Below are 22,461 nucleotides of genomic sequence, written 5' to 3'. Positions count from 1 at the left end.
AAGTGGGTGCCTGTGACAGTTTGCAAGTCTCTCTACAATGGTTAATTACACGGAGGGCACGATGTTACCTGCCAGATGCTAGCAGTGCGCATCCTTATTATTTTGGTTCACGTTCAAGCTGCAGTTCATTTTCTGCTTGCTGGCGATGTTGTGAAAGGCGCCTGAACAATGGCACGCATTTATACTGTGCACGACAACATGCCAGCTGGCGACAAGGAGCCGCTCTCATCTCCTTCCAGCATTCTTCAAGATGACTGTCCCCAGAACTCCGGATTGCTTTGCTCTAAGAAGTCCTTGCCACTCTCCTAAATGCCCGAGCACTGATACAATTAATGTTCAGTGCAATACACATCTTGTTTCCTGGTAGCCATTCTTCATAAAACAATGGGGTGTTTTGGCCATGAAATTATGGTTCCGATTAAGAGGAATATTTTTGTCATTAGAATTTCAAATGTAGCCTTTCAGCAGCAGAAATCCAGCAATACGTGCCAGATGAGTTCTGTGATATTTCTCTTCTTGAAGGAAATAACAAGTGCAAATAGGGCAATTTTATACTCTTGCTTGGGAAGGATATTTGCATTTATGGACGCTGCTGAGTTGGAAGCAGTAACACTTGGGGGGAGGCAGTAAAAAACAACAACAACCTTTTGTCCCCAGTCATGCTATGGGATGGGCTGTTGCAGCTTTCGCTCACTGCTCTGCCAGTGACTCAACCTTGACTTTGAGGGTCTACTTCAGGAAACAAACAAAGGGCGTCTTTTTCACAACAGACATTCTGAGTTACTGTAGAACAACGTTATGTTAGAAATGACCTTTGGGTGCGCCCCAGGGATCGGTGGGTAGGATGGGAGATTTTTCACCTCTAGAATAGCAGTGTAGGGCACGTGAATTTGATCAGGCAGGTCCTACCTTGTGGAAATGTAGTTTGATCACAGACATGCTACACATACTGCAGAGTGGTGGACCTGTTCGAAAGTGGAGAAGGTTTAAACCAGCACACAGGCAAATGCTCACTGACCATCCCGCCCTGAAGAAGGTAGTTCAGTCTGGTTGTGACAAAGATCTGAATGACACTCATCTGTACCCTGTCATAACTCTATACCAATATTCCAGACTCACATAGCACTTTTGTTGCAGGATCTCACAGCACTTTCAAAGCATTAATTAATGTAATGTCCCAAAATCTTTGACGTTACTTTTATTATCCCTATTTTACATTTGGGGAAACTGAGGCACAGAGCTGTGAAGTCACTTGCTCAAAGAGACACAGCTAGTCTGCCACAGCTTAGGAGGACACATTGGCTGATACTGACTCCTGTGCTTTAAACAGTAGACCCTGCTTCCCTTCTGGTTTGTATTTCTATAGAGCATTTAATCCTGAAGGTATCCCAAAAGCAGGACCCAGTCCTCTGCATTAAGAGTACTGCAGCCAGCATACAGAGGAGAGGGGAAATGCAGAGCAAAGTCTCACTAAAACCATTGTGCCATGGTATTTGTAATGCCCACACAAAGCAGTCGGGACCTTGGTTTTTAAGGACCATCTGAAAGAGCCAAACCCAGCAAGCTGTATGGTACTCAATGCATGAGCCTCAGAAGGGTGAAGGGCTGGGGTCTCAGATGGGGTCTGAGCCTGTAGTGTCAAAGATTTGAATGCTTGGCCTAGGAATAAATCGCAGGAGACGGGGTACTGGAACGGGGAGGTGCCAGGGGGCTGTGGGCCAATCACTTTTTATTGGCTGTAGGGGCAAACAACGGCATAGGGGGTGGAGGAGAGTGAGTGGGGGGTGGCAGTCTGGGGGGGGGAAGAGGAGGTGTAGGGGTAGAGCCTTGGGGGGAAGACGAGTGCAGGAGTGGGGCCTCCCGGGGAGGGGTAAGTCCATGGTTTGGGTGCTGGTGGCCCCCCGCCCACTTATAGGGAACTTCTGCCACTCCTGGAAGGCAATATTAGATTCTGCTCCCCACCATTTCAGAACTAGTAACAATAATAATAATTGCTGGTCAAATTCAGACTGAGAATCAGGACTAAACTTTTAAGGGTGACGTCATTAAACACTGGAACCAGGGTCGCCAGGGATTCTCCATCACTGACCATTTTAAAATCAAGATTGGATGTTTCTCTAAAAGATCTGCTCTAGTGATTAGTTTTGGGCATTTCTCTGGCCTATGTTCTGCAGGTCAGCCTAGATGATCAGTGGTCTCTTCTGGCCTTAGAATCCATGAACCTATAAATAATTAGCATGTGTAGAATATTTTATGAACAGAGGATCTGCTCCTGGATCCAGAAAAGTCAATGGGATCTGGATCTTTGTTCTGACTTCAATGGGCTCAGGATCAGGCCTGTTGTCTATTTCAGCCTCACAAGCCCCATTTTACAGTTTTGGGAACAGTGACTGGTGGACATCTCTAAACCCACAGAGTCTAGTAACAGTTAGTGTCTGACTCGGGACTAGAAAAAAGATGGTTCTAATTCCCAGTCAACGACTCATTCCGCTGGACTGCGCCTCACTCGCCAATGAAACATCTCTTCCTGAACTGTGGAGAGTTTTTTCCGAAGTGCAGCTGATGTAAGTTGCCACTGGAGATTTTGATGTTGGCAATCTTCTTATTCATTCTTCACTTATCATTGTAAACCTGTGACCTTCAAACATCACTGGTGTGGTGTCCAACAGAGCGAGCTAAAATCAAAACAGATGGTGATATGCTAGCACTTCCTTTTTACAACAAACACCACCTTTGCACACATCACTTCTGCACCTGCTGTAACTAGGACTTGCTGGTTTAACGTGCAAATTCACGACACCTACTGCCGAAACGCCTTTTGAGGATCTGGGCCTGATTAACTCAAGGCCACGGCAAAACCAGGATTAGAATTCAGGAGCTGTTAGTCATTCCCATACTCAATGCACTAGACAACAGCTGACTCCTCTGTATAATTTACACCCTCAGGTATAGCTGCCAGTTCTGCATTGTGCCTTTGTAGGTGTGCGTAGCTCCAGCAGACGCAGTATGCCTGAGTCACGAGTTGGTCCATAAAATGCCTAGGTGGGAACCACCTCTGTAGCACCTGGATAACTCCACAAGTAGACATACAGGATATCAGTATTACTGAGAACCCTGAACTTTCTCTCTAACTCTGAGCTACTAAGGGTGTAGCTATACTGTTCTTCACCCGGGCCAGCTAGCTCAGGTTAAAATAGCAGTGAAGCTATGGCAACTCAGCTTTTCACTTGGGTTAGCAGCCGTGGGATTAATTTGGGTTAGGGAATCTGGGGTTGAACTTGAGCTGCTAACCTGAGTTAAAAGTTGAGTTGTCCTGTTTCCATGGCAGTTGTAACCTGATTTAGCTAAGTAGCTCACCCCAGTTAAGAACATCCCCCCCCCCTTTTTTTGGCATGGTAGACAAATAAAGAACTCAATAATAATGTGGGGTTTCAATTATCCCCATATTGACTGGGTACATGTCACCTCAGGACGAAATGCAGAGACAAAATTTCTCGATACTTTAAATGACTGCTTCTTGGAGCAGCTGGTACAGGAACCCGCAAGGGGAGAGGCAATTCTCAATTTAATCCTGAGTGGAGTGCAGGAGCTGGTCCAAGAGGTAACTATAACAGGACTGCTTATTTCCAGGGGCCCCACTGGTTGTTTAGCAGGCTTCCTGCTTCTGATGTATTTAAAAAACATTTTGTTATTACCTTTGGAGTTTTTGGCTAGCTGTTCTTCAAACTCCTTTTTGGCTTTTCTTATTACATTTTTACACTTAGTTTGGCAGTGTTTATGCTCCTGTCTGATAAAAGATGCCTTTTTATCTCTCACTGCTTCTTTTACATGGTTGTTAAGCCACGGTGGCTCTTTTTTAGTTCTTTTACTGTGTTTTTTAATTTGGGGTATACATTTAAGTTGGGCCTCTATCCTGGTGTCTTTGAAAAGTGTCCATGCAGCTTGCAGGGATTTCACTCTAGTCACTGTACCTTTTCATTTCTGTTTAACTAACCTCCTCATTTTTTGCATAGTTCCTCTTTCTGAAATTAAATGCCACAGTGTTGGGCTGTTGAGCTGTTCTTCCCACCATGGGGTTCAGTTGGGTCTGTATGCAGAGTGGCTAGCCCCAGCCATGAGCTACCACATCCGTAACTGGCAACTGGGGTGTTTTTATTTTTTCTTTACAGTTACAAAAATGGCTGCTTTAATACCCTATGAATCTAAGGGTAGGGCTTCACTACCTGCCAGATCGGCGGGTAGCGATCGATTCAGCGAGAATCGATTTATTACGTCTAGTCTAGATGCGATAAATTGACCCCCGAACGCTCTCATGTTGATTCCTATACTCAGTGCCGCGAGAGGTGCAGGTAGAGTCGACAAAGGAGCGGCAGCAGTCGACTCACCGTGGTGAAGACACCATGGTAAGTCAATCTAAGTACGTTGACTTCAGCTACATTATTCACGGAGCTGAAGTTGCATAACTTAGATCGATTTCCCCCCCCCCCCAGTGTAGACCAGGGATAAATGTCACAGTGAAAAAGGGAACTTGTTTACTTCCGGGTCACTATCTGCTGCCCAATTTGAACATAAGAACAGCCATACTGGGTCAGAGTAAAGGTCCATCTAGCCCAGTATCCTGTCTTCTGACAGTGGCCAATGCCAGTTGCATCAGAAGGAGTGAACAGAACAGATAATCACCAAGTGATCCATCCCCTGTCACCCACTCCCAGCTTCTGGCAACCAGAAATATCTCCAAGCAGAAATACTTCCCCTAGTGCGGTAAAATTTTCCTAATAGATTAAGGGCAAAAGGGTTAGGGCTATGGTGATTTGAATGTTATTTTTCCTTTCTTCATTAGGGACCTGAGCGAGGCAACTGGTGTGCCACTAAGAATAGGGGAATGGGGGAAAAAATGATCTAAAACCCACCTTTATCACTGTTCATCAAAATTCGTCCATACTTAATTCCAGCCATCTTTCTTCTTCTTGCCTCCAGTAAGTACTTTAACATCCTTTTTAAAAATTAAAGGGGGAGGGTTATGGAACAGATAAGAGATAATTGCCTAGCTTTGACTCTTCTATTGATGTGAAAATAGGATTGGAATTACTCACTCTGGTTGAAAGGTTAGTTGAAGGTTATTACAGGAAAATTGTTATTCATACATTTTTTTCTGTGCTGCTGGATAGCCTAAAAGATTAAATTCACAGAGTGCATAATGACCCATCACATTGGACAATGGTGGGCATAATCTCCAGAGACTCTAGATAACAGAACAGAGACTTCTTTGAATAATTCATGGTTCAACAGACATTGCTCACTAACAGATTACATGTGAGTTTTCATTAGAAAGGAGATAATTTAAAGTAGCTTTAAAAATAACCGATATTTTTAGCGGAAGTGGAATTACCATAAGCATTTACACAGTTTGTTTATGCTTTAATAAATCTGCGTTCCTCCTGACCTTCATGCCATGGGAATAAAATGCAAAAGGATAAAGAAAGTCATTGTTTGCAACAATCCTGCTTTCCTTCTAACACTACTGATAGAACATTGGTTCCAGACTCTGCCTATCAGCTGGCTGAATTTAACATACAGGACATATAAATGTTCCTCGTTTAAGAAAGACACCAAATACTGCTTACAGCTCAGACCACCCAGTAACTGGATTATGATGTGCTGAGGATGAAGCCAGCTCTGCCATGGTATGGACAGACTGAACTGAAATTCCGGATTTCACTTTCCAGGATCCTGGACGTGGGATCTATGGGCCAGAGCTAAAGCCCTTGACTCAGCTTTCACCCCTGCAAACTTCTATAGAAGCTACTAGAGTTTCACCTACATGGAGGCTGAGCAAAGAGCTAGGGATCTGCTCCCATATTGCTGACAGCTTCATTTCCTTTTTCTGTCTTAAGAAATCTGAGTCACTTCTAGTCACCTACTAGAGATGAACAGAGATTTGGGTAACATAAGAACGTACACAAACCTTTCCTTCTCATTCAAATGCGACCTTTCATGAGATTCAGAGAGACTAGAATAACTTGGCCCATTATTTCTCCCCTCCACACCCGTCTGCTCTTCCTGGATCCAGCCTGAGCCAGAAGCAGAAATGCTAATGCACATCAAGAGAAACTCATCTCAATCTCATGCCGTTTCCTAGACCCTCCGTTACATCACTGAGTCATCACTGAGTCACCACTGCAGTCATGTGCGATATAGCCTCAGCTAATCATTTCATTTAATCTGAACAGAATAGTTATTGTATACTGAAGGCTAATGGTTTGTTAAACACATCTTTATTAAGGTTTAACAAGGGCTAGATACGTATCTATTGCATTGGCCTTAGGCCTCAACAAATATGTTTTCAATTATTAATTGGTATTTAGTAAACATGCAATAGTTATCTTAAATCTAAATTAAATCCTAATTAAAGTCATATAATACAGTACAATGGGCTGCTTAGATTACAGCATTTCCAACAGGATATCCCTGTAATTAGGGGATCGACAGAATGAAGGAGACCAAATTTTATCTTCAGTTATGATGAGTAGATAGATAGAGAGAGAGATATAGACAGATATACAGTAATTGAGAGTGGGGGCACCTCAAACTTTGATCAACTGGGGGTAACGCTGGCAGTTCAATGGCCACAGCTAACCTGCATCAAATATAGCACACGCAAGCCACCCACACTTTTACGAAGGGGGAGACTACGTGCCCCAGCATGCAACACCCCTGCCAGCAGCCAATCATTCTGATTGAGATAGAGAATTGCATGATGGGATCTGTAGTCTCAAGAGTTGCATCACTGTAATGCAGTATAGAACAGCTACGTATTATGTTGCATTATATGTAATAGAGAGGCAGCATTAAAAGACTGCACAGGCCACTATTTGCCAAAAAACCAAACGTGATTTACAGCACTGCTACTCAGGGCATGCTTGCGGTAAAGACCCAAGGATTGTCTTGCAGTTAAAGGATTGCACTGGGAGGCAGGAAATCTGGATTCAGTTCCTGACTCAGCCACACAATTTCATAGGCAAGTTGCTTTATCTCTGTGTGCCTCAGTTCCCAACCTGTGAAATGGGGGTAATAACAACAACACTTCCCTATCTCAGAGGAGTTTAGAGAGGATAAATTCACCAGTGTTTGAGAGGTGATTAGATACCATAGTGGCAGAGGAGCCCTGTAAAGACAAAACGAATAGGAGTTGTATGTTGAAGATTTTGTTTTTCATTTACCCAACATTATTAGTACATACAACATATATACCACACACACACACACCTCTAAAATGTCCTTCCAACTGCTCCATCTGCTGGGCCTGATTCTGATTTCTCAGTGGTGTAAATCAGGAGTGAATGGATTTACACTAGCCTAAGTGGATTCAGAACAGAGCCTTCTCTCCATGGACACGTCACTGTTAAAGGAAAGATGTTTTCCTGTCCCTAAGGATGCTCTGGCAAGTGGCTGCACTTTAGTAGTGTACTAAACACATTCAGTGTCAATGCTGCGTTTAGCAGAAAAGAAGCTGATAAAATGACTCCATGGAGGGGGCATTGTTGCATTCACAGAATACTTTTGAAAATAGCTTCTCCTGCTGTAAGGTCCATTGTTCTTTCCCCTGCTCTTTCAATTAATTATCTTGTTTTAACACTATCTGCAAAGATAATTGCCTGTCAGTGTATCAGTATTGTAACACCTCTGGGTGACTAATGCTGTTCGGAGTAGTCTGTCAGCTCTAATAATCACATGATTGGTGAGGGCTTACCTGCTTTCCAATGATAGACACATATACAAAGCATTTAGTCTTCCTCCAGGCAGAGGGAGAGGTTTTGTGTATCTCTAATGGATGGGTATCAGATTTTAAAAGAGCAAGGGAAAATAGATGCCATCCTTATTCTTTATAAATGGCAGCTTTTCAATATGATTTGGGTCATTAATCATTCTCAAACTTTGCAGTCTTCACGGGGGAGGGCAGTTAAACGAAGGTATTTGCCCCATTTTTACTGGACTAGTTTGAGTGTGGATGATAGTTATAAGAGAAGGTAAAATAAAGTAAATATTTTAAAGCTCATTCGTTTTTAGCACAACTGAGCGGCATGGGAGCATGCTTTGGGAAAATGTCATTGGAATATGCTTACCTTTACCCCGTGCCGTTGCCCGTCTGGGGAACTTGTGGGCATTGTACAGAGGAAAGGTCAAAGTAGGAGCAGGACAGTGAATGCCTTCCTCCAGGAGTAGCTCACCATTATTGGGAGACAGAATATTTAAACTATTAAAAGTCAGATTTTGGCCAGTTACACTTGTGTAAATCCAGGGGACCTCGGCTGCAGTCAGTGGATTTCTCCTGGGTTTACACTGTGGTAACTGAAAGCAGAATCTGGCTTTAAGTTCTTGGGGAAACAAGGTTTCTTCTGGAACAAGGAATACACCATCTTTTCAAATACATTTGCCTTCATGGCCATTTTAAGCTCATATAAATCTCTTGTTGTAACTCTTTTTGTCTTACTCAACCACCATTTCAACAACTCCCGCCTCCACCAGTAAAGGCCGAGTTCTGTATGCAAAGGGCTGCACAGAAGAAGCCATTTCATTGGGCAACAAGTTGTATTGGTCCTACAACCTAAGGAACTACGGTATGTATTCTTCAGCGCCCTCTACTGGCACCTTTTCTATTAACTATTTACATCTATGCAGACATAGAGCACTCTCGTAACAATGTGGATTGTAAGCATAACGATGCTCTAGTCTTTACCCTGATTTTAAGGGGTGATTTTTCACTCCAGCCGAGGCTCAGCTTCCCTGCTTGTGATTACAGTTTGCAAAAGTGGGAAAATGCTATTAAACATTGTGTTCTTTCTTGAATATTGGATGTTCCCCCTTGTTTACTTTTACCTTAGTCATTGGCCTTACTGGACTACCAATGCAATACCACTGAAGAGAGGGCAAAGACAATGTCTAGAAAGAATGATTATCACCACCATTGATGGAGCGTTTGCAACACAACATTGGCCAAAGTGTGTGTGTGTTGTGAACAGTTAGAGACACTATTCAGATGGCCATTAGGGGTCATGTATCAAGGAGTTAAGGGTCTGTGTAAACAGGAACTAGACAATCTTGCATTCACCCCAGCCATGGTGTCCTGGGTCTCTGTAATCTCGACAGTGTCTAGAGCTTGCCAGGAATTTTCTTTCAAAATATTTTGTTAACTGAAAATCATTTCATTTTGATTCAGTTCAATACTAATGAGCAGTCTGAGCAGCCACAATGCCTTATGATACCTGTAGTTCAAGTGCCTCATGCCACCATTTTCTACCATGGAATGAGTGCCTCAGACGGACTACATCTCCTATGGTGCACACCAGTCTCCCCTCTGGCTGAATCACTTTGGTGCATCATGGGAGTCCTGTGACCACAGTGCATCATGGGAAATGTAGTCTGGCTGGGGAACTCAGCCTATAGAAGTTGTTTCACCTTATAATAGCTGATGTACCAGAGAATCACAGCTTAATCTTGTAGTGGATAATGGAGCTATCTCTTTAGCTCAACTGATTGCCTTCTGTGCCATGATGCTGAAAAGCCCAGGTTCAAACCTTGCCCAACTGTGTGTGTTTGGTGGGGGGATCTTATAATTATTACAATGTGCTTATAACAGTTTAGAGACACTAAAATACAATTACATTGGCCCTGATGCATAAGCAAAAATGGGAGTGTATTTCCACACGCAGTTATCTCATTACAGGTGCAGTGGGGATTTACCTATCCATGAGCAACTGTGATAAGTGTGATAAAAATCAATGTGGAATTGCACGTGCTTTTTTGCATGTTGGTCAGGGGCTCCACCTACTGAACACGAGCACCTCATAACTCTTAATAAATTACACTGCATGGGTATGAACATTGCTCAGTATAAGAGATTTGAATATGGAAGATGGCCAAGATGCCCTTCTAGGCAATGAGTTAGTAGCTGGGCTACGCAGTGCTATTTTCCTTCATAGACTTACCTAACTCCTTTTTGTAACTGTTTGCACTCGCTGATCTTATCTCTGCCCTTCATAGTTTATTCCACTCCATTCTTTCTAAGAGGATGTAAAATCAACAGAGATCTGGAGACCTACTCTGGAATTTTAATCAGAACAATAGCCTCAGAGGCTAAAGGTCTCAGTATTGACAAGACAAAGATCACATTCTGGATTGTAGGCAGCCAGCAAACAGGATTTATGACTAGTGTCCAGCGTAACAGGGACCAGACACATGAGTTATTCAGAAAAGAACTAAAAAAAAAAGTGTAGCTTGGAATTTGCATGGCTTATTTGGTCTGTAACCCTGGGTGTTGAGTCTCATGCTTAACGATGATTGCTTCAGGTTCATACAGGGGACTAAGTCCATAGCTGGTGTACATGAAGCTCTAGAAGTCAATGAAGCCATACTGATTTACGTCAATTAAGGATCTGGCCCAGTGTTTGGAGATTTCTTTTTTCTTTGGTAAATTTGTAGCTACAAAATTATGGTCGGTTTATGAATTGGTGCAAAATGAGTGTAACTGACCCATCGAGGAAAATTTGAGTAAACAGCCTTTGAGCTGGGTACAAGTGCAGGCAGAGGACACAATCCTCATCACCAGGCCAGAGGCAGGCACCGACTGCTGCAGAAAGATGCATACAGGATTCAGGAGAAGTGGGGTGAGAATTAGGCCATGTATCAGCTTGGTGGTCAGGAAGGTTCAGGTAAAATGGATTGAGGTTGTTTCCAAGGCTCTTTTTTCATAAACTCCTGGATCAGTGAGATTTAGGTGATATTGAGGATTGACTACAGGGGCTAGATTGCTGTGGTTCACAGCTCCCAACTTCACCTTCGTGACACAGGTGTATGGGTTGCCATCGGGTTCATGCAGTTGTGTATGTTTCCAAGAGAGGGAAGTCCATGTTCCGAGATGAGGCAGTCGGAGCTGCTAGGTCCTGTTATGCTGCACATATGGCATTGTTTACAAATAAAGCTTTGTGGTGGCAAATCAGGTAAGGTTTCCATGATTTCAAGTTGGGGGTAACCAGCCCTAAATGCACACGTTGGGAAGCTGTCAGGACATGTCTCCAGGAATCAATCTAGACATCCCGTTGACACTGTAGCATGTACATGAAAATCTCAGGAGGCTGTTGCTAAAATTGTTCCAGTAAAGGAGTCAAAGATGCTGGAATTCCCCAAAAGGTTTTGGATGCATCTCTGGATGGCCAGAGACCCTGAGGCCCCACAGGAGAATAAGGGCCTGAGTCTCTCGGGTGGCGGGTGGTAGGTTCTCTTTGGGAATTTCAAAGGCGAACTGCTATGGCATCTCCATTTTCCCTACTGATATTATTTGGAATATATATTTAAATTAGGTACAGTGTTACATGTGAAATTCCAGTGGCTTTCCCAAGAGTCTTTGTTCTGCTTACAGCCAACAAGGAATTTTTAATATGTAACTCTTGTTTTACTGAATGATATGGTAAATACAAAATACAGTCTGCTGAGATAACTGAGATGCTTAGATTTGTGTGCTGTTTTTTTTTTCTCCTTTGGTGAGAATGGGAGATCCTGACAAGATATGATTAAGAGCGCAGCTGATGAAGTGCTAGGCTTGAAGTGATTTCTGAGCTACCATCCTGTCTCAGTACTAATTGAGAAGGCATTTATCCCCATGGGGAAATGCTAGTTGCTACAAAGATTTTATTCTTACCTCGCCCCTGCAGGTATTAAGGCTTGTTATAAATAATACTCGAGTCTAAGGGATCAAATGAGGACTTCTGTAGATTGTTCATCAAACTCTAACATCTCTTTCCACTAAAGCTTCTGTCAATAAATCATTTTTTAATTATAAGCTTAAATTATCATCAGCTAATCATGTCTAAATGATCTCTGGGGTGATTCCTATTTTAAGATATTCAGAGCAACATTAAGGAGGTTTAAGAAGAAAATGTTTTCTGAATACTTCCTTCTTTTTCTTTTTCTGCCCTGGAAAACAAAACACTCAATTTAGAGAGGTGCGTGTGATAGCATATGAATGAGTGGGGGCCAGACCAACACCCTAGTCTACCCCTAAGTTGAGGAAAGTGTAAATCTGTATCTGATTTTGTAGGCCAGCCCCATCTCTAATATCTGGGAACGGTAGTGGTTTGGATTTAATACTGCCCCTGTGATTAGCTCGCATTCCATAATTTGCATTGATACAGTTTGTAAGTCCTAGTAGCTGTTCGGTTGGTGCCCTATAAAGTGTTTAAAGAATAATAATATACATCCTTCTGAAGGGATTCTCAGAACTGCACCTGCACAAAAATGTGCACAGTTTTGCACTGGTAATTTGCTTCCATAGGTGTGACAGCTGCGCACACAATCTGTGTAGCAGATTGTGCATGCACCTCTGACCCAATACAGGGTGTATCTGACATCCATAGCACCAGAGTATAACTATACAGGATGACCAGATTTTTTCCTCATGTTACCTCAAGTAAGGTTTTTACAGATTTTTTTTCCCATCCTCACTGGGGAAATCTTGAGGGGGTTTTCTTCTGAGCTTGCATTTCATCCTTTCTTGAATATCTCTGGCATTAAATGGCACTACAATTATTTTTCTGTTTGTCTTTGGCAATCAGTTTAATTTCTTAGTTACTCTTGTGTAAAGAAAAAAGGGCCATTTCTCCTCTTTATTCGCTGTTGCAACCTCCCTGACTCCAGTGAGAGCAAAATTTGGTTCACGCTGAATAAAGCATTTTTAAGGTGGCCATTTATTATGTACATTAAAGTAGCTCCCAGGGGCCGGGCTCAGGCTCCGGCTCCATTGTGCAGGGTGTTGTACAAGCCAGTATTAAAATGCAGTCCCTGCCCCAAGGAGTTTACACTCTAAACAGTCTCCTTGTTTCCATTCTCTGAACCTCTTTGGTTTCTGATTGGCAGCTGTACGGAGTCCGGTCCTTTCATGTCACAGCACTATCTATCTTAGCTAGAAAAGAATTAAGAAAACTAATCTGAATGTAAATGGCAGAGGCTAGTGTGTCTGTGCTTTCCTCCCCATTTGCCCTTCAAGATCTGAATTACTTTGTTTTCCCTTCAATGCACCTTTTCCCTGTCCTTTCTACAGTATAATCTCCTTCCCAGAACTGCCCACAATGTTCCAAATGATCAACCTCTCCTCATCTTATATGATTTAGTTTACACTATTACCTTACTGCACTGAATTGAACCAGATGAGTCACTTCTCTGCCCATCTGCCAGCAGTACATATATCCCTGGGCATGGATACATGAAGCAATACAAGACCGGTAGAGAACAGCCTGGAAGGAAACCTCTGTGTGAGAAATATCGCAGAATAGCAGGAGCTCTGCAGCCTTCTTCAGCTAATGGGTCCCTGTGCCAGCGGTGTGCCCAGGACAGGTCATTCTGGATTTGTGGAGTCTGTAGAAGTGTTCCAGTTAACAGGGTGGGGTTTGAATTAATCTTAAACAGTTGTTGTTACTTATTCATGTGGATTCACACTACTGCAGATTTGTCTTGTGTTTTGGGTCAGGACAAAAGTGAAATCCCTGCAAGCTGCATGGAAACTTTTTAAAGACACCGTAACAGAGTCTCAACTTAACTGTACACCCCAAATTAAAAAGCACAGTAAGAGAACCAAAGAAGTGCCACCGTGGCTAAACAACAAAGTAAAAGAAGCAGAGTGGCAAAAGGCCTCCTTTAAAAAGTGGAAGTTAAATCCTAGTGAGGAAAATAGAAAGGAGGATAAACACTGGCAAATGAAGTGTAAAAATGTAATTAAGAAGGCTGTGATGGGGTTTGACTCACCCTTGCATTGCCTCCTGCTGGCTGTCCTGGGGATTAGCTCTGTACGCCAGTGCGCCCTCTTCTGGCGATGTCTCGCCACCGTCACTTCTGCTCCAGGGACCCACATCACTCCCAGGACCGAGGCGTCGTCTTCATGACACAGCCCTCCAGCTCTGTGCGCCCCCCCTTCCAGGGCACAGTATCACAGTCCACTGTCCAGCCATTTCCTCAGTGGCAAGTGGGGGCAGGGGAGGACCCGGGCCCGCCCACTATTCTGGGTCCCATCCCAGTGAGCCTGTAGATGGCCACCACTTGCTGAGCCCCCTCCGGCTCCTCTGTAGATCTCTTTGGGTCACTTCCCCGCAGCCCCCAGCACCCTCTTGGCCCTTGCCTCAGGGCCTCAGCCTGCAGATCCCTGCAGCCCGCCAGAAGCTGCCTTTAGCTCCCTGGGACTCTGCCTGCAGCACTGCTAAGTCCAGGGTGCTTGCTGCCTTCCACCTGCAAGGCAGCCAGTCCACATCCCTCCTTAAGCTGCAGGGTGTGACTAAAGCTGCTCTGTACTGCAGCTCTTCTTATATGGGCCTGCCCGGCCCTGATTGGCTGCTCCTATAAGCCCTTCCGTCATTGGCTGCCTCCTGCGCAGCCTCCCTAGGGCTCTATTAACCGCCAAGAGCCCAGTGTGGGCAGGCACCCCATCACAAAAGCCAAAAAGGAATTTAAAGAACAGCTAGCTAGAGACTCAAAAAGTAATAGCAAAAATTTTTAAGTATATCAGAAGCAGGAAGCCTGCTAAACAACCAGTGGGGCCACTGGACGATCGAGATGCTAAAGGAGCACTCAAGGACGATAAGGCCATTGCAGAGAAACTAAATGAATTCTTTGCATCGGTCTTCATGGCTGAGGATGTGAGGGAGATTCCCAAACCTGAGCCATTCTTCTTAGGTGACAAATCTGAGGAACTGTCCCAGACTGAGTTGTCATCAGAGGAGGTTTTGGAACAAATTGATAAATTAAACAGGACCAGATGGTATCACCCAAGTGTTCTGAGGAACTCAAATGTGAAATTGTAGAACTAATAACTGTCGTTAAATGACAGTAACCTATCATTTAAATCAGCTCCTGTACCAAATGACTGGAGGATAGCTAATGTGATGCCAATTTTTAAAAAGGACCCCAGAGGTGATCCCGGCAATTACGGTTAGTAAGCCTGACTTCAGTACCGAGCATACTGACTGAAACTATAGTAAAGAACAAAATTGTCAGACACCTAGATAAGCCTAATTTATTGGGGAAGAGTCAGCATGGTTTTTGTAAAGGGAAATCATGCCTCACCAATCTACTAGAATTCTTTGAGAAGGTCAACAAGCATGCTGGACAAACTGGAGAAATGGTCTGAAGTAATTAGGATGAAATTCAATAAGGATAAATGCAAAGTACTCCACTTAGGAAGGAACAATCAGTTGCACACATACAAATGGGAAATGACTGCCTAGGAAGGAGTACTGCAGATCTGGGGGTCATAGTGGACCACAAGCTAAGTATGAGTCGACAGTGTAACATTGTTGCAAAAAAAAAAGTGAACATGATCCTCAGATGTATTAGCAGGAGTGTTGTAAGCAAGACACGAGAAGTAATTTCTTCTGCTCTACTCTGCTGATTAGGCCTCAGCTGGAGTATTGTGTCCAGTTCTGGGCACCACATTTCAGGAAGGATGTAGACAAATTGGAGAGAGTCCAGAGAAGAGCAACAAAAATGATTAAAGGTCTAGAAAACATGATCTATGAGGGAAGATTGAAAAAAATTGTGTTTGTTTAGTCTGGAAAAGAGAAGACTGAGAGGGGACATGATAATAGTTTTCAAGTATGTAAAAGGTTGTTACAAGGAGGAGGAAGAAAAATTGTTCTCCTTAACCTCTGAGGATAGAACAAGAAGCAATGGGCTCAAATTGCAGCAAGGGAGGTTTAGGTTGGAAATTAGGAAAAACTTCCTAACTGTCAGGGTGGTTTAAGCACTGGAATAAATTGCCTAAGGAGGTTGTGGAATCTCCATCACTGGAAATTTTTAAGAGCAGGTTAGACAAACACCTGTCAGGGATGGTCTAGATAATTAGTCCTGCCATGAGTGCAGGGGACTGGACTAGATGACCTCTCAAAGTCTCTTCTAGTTGTATGATTCTATGTGGACAAGGGGGATCCCGTGAGTATAACATACTTAGATTTTCAGAAAGCCTTTGACAAGGTCCCTCACCAAAGGCTCTTAGGTAAAGTAAGCTGCCACGGGATGGGAGGGAAGGTTCTCTCATGGATCGGTAACTGGTGAAAAGATAGGAAACAAAGGGTAGGAATAAATGGTCAGTTTTCAGAATGGAGAGAGGTAAATAGTGGTGTCCCCCAGGGGTCTGTACTGGGCCCAGTCCTATTCAACATATTCATAAATGATCTAGAAAAAGGGGTGAACAATGAGGTGGTAAAATTTGCAGATGATACAAAACTACTCAAGATAGTTAAGTCCAAAGCAGACTGGGAAGAGTTACAAAGGGGTCTCACAAAACAGGGTGAGTGGGCAACAAAATGGCAGATGAAATTCAGTGTTGATAAATGCAAAGTAATGCACGTTTGAAAACATAATCCCAACTATACATATACAACGATGGGGACTAAATTAGCTGTTACCACTCAAGAAAGAGATATTGGAGTCATTGTGGATAGTTCTCTGAAAACATCCACTCAGTGTTCTGCGGCAGTCAAAAAAGCTAACAGAATATTGAGAATCATTAAGAAAGAGATAGATACTAAGACAGAAAATATCATATCGCCTCTGTATAAATCCATCGTATGCCTACATCTTGAATACTGTGTGCAGACGGGGCTGCTACATCTCAAAAAAGATATATTGGAATTGGAAAAGGTTCAGAAAAAGGCAACAAAAATGATTAGGGGTATGGAATGGCTTCTGAGTGAGGAGAGATTAATAAGACTGGGACTTTTCAGCTTGGAAAAGAGATGACTAAGGGGGAATGTGATAGAGGTCTATAAAATCATGACTGGTGTGGAAAAAGTAAACAAGTGTTATTTACTCCTTCTCATAACACAAGAACTAGGGGTCACCAAATGAACTTAATAGGCAGCAGGTTTAAAACAAACAAAAGAAAAGTATTTCTTCATACAACGCACAGTCAACCTGTGGAACTCCTTGCCAGAGGATGTTGTGAAGGCCAAGACTATAACAGGGTTCAGAAAAGAACTAGATAAAGTCATGGAAGATAGGTCCATCTGTGGCTATTAACCTGGATGAGCAGGTGGTGTCTCTAGCCTCTGTTTGCCAGAAGCTGGGAATGGGCAACAGGGGATGGAGCTCTTGATGATTCCCTGTTCTGTTCATTCCCTCTGGGGCACCAGGCATTGGCCACTGTCAGAAGACAGGACACTGGCCTAGATGGACCCTTGGTCTGACCCAGTGTGACTGTTATGCTCTTACGAAATAAAAGAAAACGTGGGGCTGGGAGCTACGTTCTCATGTGCCAAGGGCAGTGAGAGCTCCGCTAGCAGGAGTTCCCTTTATCTAGGGGAATCCCCAGGTGGTGTAAAGCCAGCTCTGTGCCATCTGCTCCTGCCCCCTCATTCAGCATCATGCATGCTGGAGACATGGCCCCCGGCGTGCTGTGCTCTGGCAATCTGGGTCTGTCCCAGCCAGCACAAGTTAGAGCAGTCCTGGGTCTTCTCTAACATGTGCCAGGCTGAAGTAGACCCCAGAATTAGGATAAGTGATATCTGTGTTTTTCATATTCTGGAATACAGGGCATTGCTCTTTAGTCCAGCCACCTTCACCTATCGGCTTCATTTTAAAAACCAGTTCTTGGGTTAAGTCCCATTCTCTGATTCATGCTGGGGAAATGGTCCTTTCTAAAGGCTACAGGGTGATGGTTTCTTCTCCCGAAGGAGCCAGCTGTCTAAACTATCAGCAGCGAAAACTGACATCTACAACCATTTGTTCAAAATGTGGGGAAGTAGATGAAGAATGGCTAGGGAAAGGCAAATTCAGTCAGCAAACTGCAAAGAATGAAAACGATCCACCTGTCCTGCTCTCTAATGAATCCAGCCCATTGAGTTCATTTTCTAGGTGAGTAAAAGATAAAGTCTATCCCCCATCTAGCTGTCAGCTGGGTAGCCAAGCAAAGTCTACGCTGCTTGATTTAAGACAGAATGCCCTTGTCACACTCAGTTAGAGGAAAAGAACTGGCTGGATCACAGCTTTTCGTTACAGCACAAAGACCACATTTAAATGGAATTGTCGCAATTTGGGTTTATTTTTAAAAAGTCCCTTTTGTTGTTTACCAAGGTTTAGCGTGTTTCAGAGCAGAATCTTTTAAACAGGGGATCATTGTTTTCCAATAATGAATATGAAAAATAATGTGTATGTGACCTCAGGGTAAGAGATCAGCATGTCCTTTTGATGGTGGAAAAGCATCCTGGGCCTGATTCAATGTCCTTTTAAGTCAGTGGGAGCTTTTCCCTGGATTCCTGCGGGTGTTGGCTCAGACCTGGACGCGGGACTGGAATTCCAGCTTTGGGAAGCTGCTGCGTAGCATTCTTTGTAACGCCATTTGCACAGCGGAGAGGATAGAGAGCGCTCCTGAACCCACAGTGCGTCCTGAGGGGGTATGTTCCCTGGGCACTAAAGTGAGATTTTTCTGAGTAACTGAGCCCTTACTTGGACTAGAATCTTCTCCTGAGGAAATACAGGGCTCTAGATAGTGGATCTGCTGTGTGTGCCTGTGTCAGGCACCTCGCTACTGAACGTGATCATTGGATTTGGGGAGCAGAGAGTCTTTGCAGTAGATGAGATGACCATAGACAAATCAAGGCTGTTTCATTGACTAAAAAGGAAGAGTGCTTTCTGGGTGCATGCAGCATCCCTCAGTCTTCCAAAGGCAACGAGATTGATGGACTCCTGGGTACCCAGACTGCACTCTGATTGTTTCAAATCAGCTGAAGCGTTATTTTCTTTTTTCCACCTGAGGAGATTTATAGCCCTTCCCGCCTCCCCATTCCCTGCTCCTCCCCAGTCTGCTCTGCTCTGGGAATGCAGTTAATTGAGGTGGTGTGTGCGAATGATTCGAGCAGGGTACTGAGAGTCAAACTCCTGGGTTTTATTCCCATTCTTGCCACCGACTAGCTGTGGGAGTTTGGACAAGTTGCAAGTAATTTCTGAGCCTCAGTCCACTGTCCAGTGAAGGTAACGATTCTGCCCTATGAAGGTTAATCAATTTGGGTCATTTTCATTTTCACCATGAGTAGCCCCTTATTCTGTGCGTAGCCCCATGAAGCTACTCATGGACTAATGCTTTACTCGACCTAAGTAAGGGAAGCACTTATCCCTGAGTGTCTTAAAATGCTTGGGGATCCCCAAACGAGCATATTATTGGCGTTCTATGAAAAACCTTTCCCCGCCTTCTCTGATCATCCCTATATAGTCTCCGATTTCTCACTTTTTTTTCTTCTGCCCTGATTAATCTTGTTTCATGGATTCCATGACAACGTAAGCATCTGAGAATCTCGCTTCTCAGGCTGTTGTTCAATTACCGTATGTGCAGGGAGGTGGGCTTGCTCAGGCTCAGAACCACACTAACTTCATTAGACTATGAAGGTTGAACACAAGAATTAACAGGAACTCGAGAAGCGCATCGTTTTACATAGAGATACACATTTGCCTGCTTATGTAATGAACTAACAATTAGCATTCCAAGAACCTTAGGGCACCAGCTACTGTCAGAAGATAAGATACTGTTCTGACCCAGTGTGGCCATTCTTATGTTCTTACAGCCTTACAAACTTTCACTTTATGCCCAGATCATTCTGGGTTAAACTAATAATAGCATTGGCCTCATCCGGTCTCTAGAAGCCAAAGCACATACATCACCTCCTGCACACTTGCCTTTGCCTGTGACTTCCCCATAACGTGAAAGTAGCTGGGCTTTGGAGGGAGCTGTCCCAAAACATTGTTGCCCCAAATGGCACCTACAGATCTTTCTCAGACAACAATCTGCCATGGCATTCAGGTGCAGTCCCGTGCCCTGCCATTGTGGCTAAGTCTTCTGCCGGAGTCTTGACCAGCACTCCAGAAAGAGCCCCTCTTCTAACCCTCACCCCCATTCTCTGTACTTCTGCCAGTGAGACCTGATTTCCCGACCTCACCCCTCACTCACCCCTCTCAGGCCTGGTGCTCCTGCCCTTAACGCCGATATGGCTCCATTCCCATCACTGGAAGTGGGAGAAGTCTCAGACTCTTAGGCTAGGTCTACACTGGGGGTGGGGTGTCGACCTAAGATACGCAACTTCAGCTACGCGAATAGTGTAGATGAAGTCGGCGTATTTTAGCTTGATTTACCTGGCCTTGAGGACAGCGGCGAGTCAACCGCTGCTGCTCCCCCATCAACTCCGCTTCTGCCTCTCGCGCACAGTGGAGTTCCGGAGTCAACAGCAAAGCGATCGGGGATCGATTTGATCACATCTACACTAGACGTGATAAATCAATCCCCGATAGATCGATCACTACCCACTGATCCGGCGTACCCTTAGTAACTCTCCTGTTTTCCCGGGACTCCCTCTTTTTCATTGGCTCACTGATCCCACTCTGCAGGGATCCATATCCCATAGGATGTGTGTTCTGTCAAGGTCAGGCTTTGGTATTCCTGACAAGGACTTAATGGGCAAACAGAGGCCTAGGCCCTGATTCTGTTGTTATTGGCTATTTCCCATGTCTGTCCAAATTAAATCCACCTTCTCCCCACGCTGTGTGCTGCTGTGGAATGGAAACCCTTGCTTTCCCCAAGGGGAAGACTCAGGACTGGAGGGTCTTATCAACAATGATAGAGAATGCTACATATTGATACATGATCGCTCTTCCCACATGATTTAGCATTTCATAGCTGGCAAATGTAGCTGCGCACAACCGGTCTATCCTATGCTATATAACCGAGGCTAAAACAGCCAAGCTCCATCGGCGGTGAGAGAGGGGCACTGGGATTCTTCTTGGCTCGGCCCCTTAAGCAAGGGTGTAACCATTCCATGGTAGAGCACATTTGGCAAGCAAGTGCTATTTTGCGCTGTGGAATGAGACTCCACCCGGAGAAATGAGGACTCGTTTTGCTTAGATCCCTTCAGTATCTGTCCCAGTTGGGGCCCCAAATGAAGCCCATAAAAGGTTTTATGTAAACGTCAGGCTGGCATGTGTGCCCGGCGTAATGGGAAACAGGTGCCTGGGATAAAATCCTGTTGGAAGGATATTCATTTTCGTCACCCATTAAAGAAAATGCCAGTTTATTCCGTCTGGTAAGTGGGCATCAATTACTGTTAGGAATTATCCCCCAAAAGATCACGTTAATCAGGAGCTACCTAGCCTCCTTCCACCTTTAATGTTTAATTTCTTTGGGCCCCCATTAAAATCAGCAGGCTGCTCCGCAGGGTGCGTGCAACCCTTTAAATATTACCTATGATTTATACCGCCAGAAAAGCTAATAAAAGGATCAATAATGGAAATAGTGCGAGGAATAGAACTATGCAGAATGGGCGGAGAGGGAAATAGCATAGCAGTGTTGGCATAGAGGAAGGATTCATGTTCGTATTTATGGCCCTGCCTCCCTTTCAGCTAATGGGCTTCTCCCAGCAAGGCTGCTAATAGGTCTCAGTGTCGCTGAGGGCAGCTCCGCCTCGCGTGTCTGTGGAGGGCGAATCTCTTCTGGGGGCCACAGCTGTTCACCAGAACTCCAGCAGGACGGCTTGCAACTGCACTTGGAGGTTTGCTTTCATGTTGTGAATTTAGGTCTCCAGCCCAAATTCAGCAGAACGGGGCTGTAAATATCCCTGCCTGAGCCTGTTAAAAGGCTTGTGTCTGTGCTTAATGAGGTGACTGCAAATTTACCCTTGAGGAGGAAGGAGCTGTAAATAATGTTTTTAAAAGCCTGTGAATGGGACATTGTTAACCCTGAGCCTGCTGGAGAGTCCAGTCCTGCCCGGTGCTGTGAGCCCTCTGCTCTTGTTGTAGTTGATAGGGTGGCAGGGGACCTGGCACCTTGTAGGGGCGTGAGAGTTTAGCAGCCCTGGCAAAGCTGCTGGGGTTTTGGCGTCTCCCCGTGAGCAGCTCCTGGGGAGTTGTGGGGGTTGGAATGTAACTCAGTGTTTCACCAGTCCCGAAAGCAGTTTTTGTTATCAAGGATTTTTGCTGCACGAGAACTGGAGCCTCTCTCCCACATCCCCTCTTGCCTGGCGATGGAAATACACCAGGTCTTGCAGGATCTGTAGGACCAGGAGCAAACTTGCCTAGAGCTAAAATCCCTTACCAATAATAGCAAGGTCTGTACGGTCCTGGTTTCTCTCCATTCTCCCTTGGGTGCTACGAGGCCCCAGCTCCTTGGTGGGTGAGTAGAAGCCCTGCAGTGTCCTTCCACTGGACATTCCTGCTTCACAACTGCATCCACTTTCTTTAAATCAAGTGCATAGAAATGATGGAGACTGGGAAGCAGGGTTGGATTATGGCAGGATTCTTAGGATTCAGGGCCTGAAACAGGAGTGGGTGGTGCAGCATATAGCTGATGGCTGCAGGTGCAGAAACTAAGGTAGAGAAGATACCCCATCCATTCGCATACATGGATGACAGCTCCATGTGACCCACGGGAAGGAGGGGCAGTCA

General features: G+C 44.5%; 1 long non-coding RNA gene across 1 annotated transcript; it reads right to left on the bottom strand.

The window, feature by feature from the left end:
- Positions 1-1,452: 1,452 nt before the first annotated feature.
- Positions 1,453-20,235, bottom strand: LOC123344424. The gene is made up of 3 exons (XR_006572549.1): positions 20,161-20,235; positions 4,911-4,993; positions 1,453-2,675 (listed from the first exon to the last, which is right to left on the bottom strand). It is a non-coding gene; the product is annotated as an uncharacterized LOC123344424 (long non-coding RNA).
- Between the last annotated feature and the right edge of the window lie 2,226 nt (positions 20,236-22,461).

The sequence above is a fragment of the Mauremys mutica genome, chromosome 11, assembly GCF_020497125.1.
Source record: "Mauremys mutica isolate MM-2020 ecotype Southern chromosome 11, ASM2049712v1, whole genome shotgun sequence".
Taxonomy (NCBI): domain Eukaryota; kingdom Metazoa; phylum Chordata; order Testudines; family Geoemydidae; genus Mauremys; species Mauremys mutica.
The sequence above is the reverse complement of the archived record's forward strand: the minus strand, read 5'-3'. Positions and strand labels throughout refer to the sequence as shown.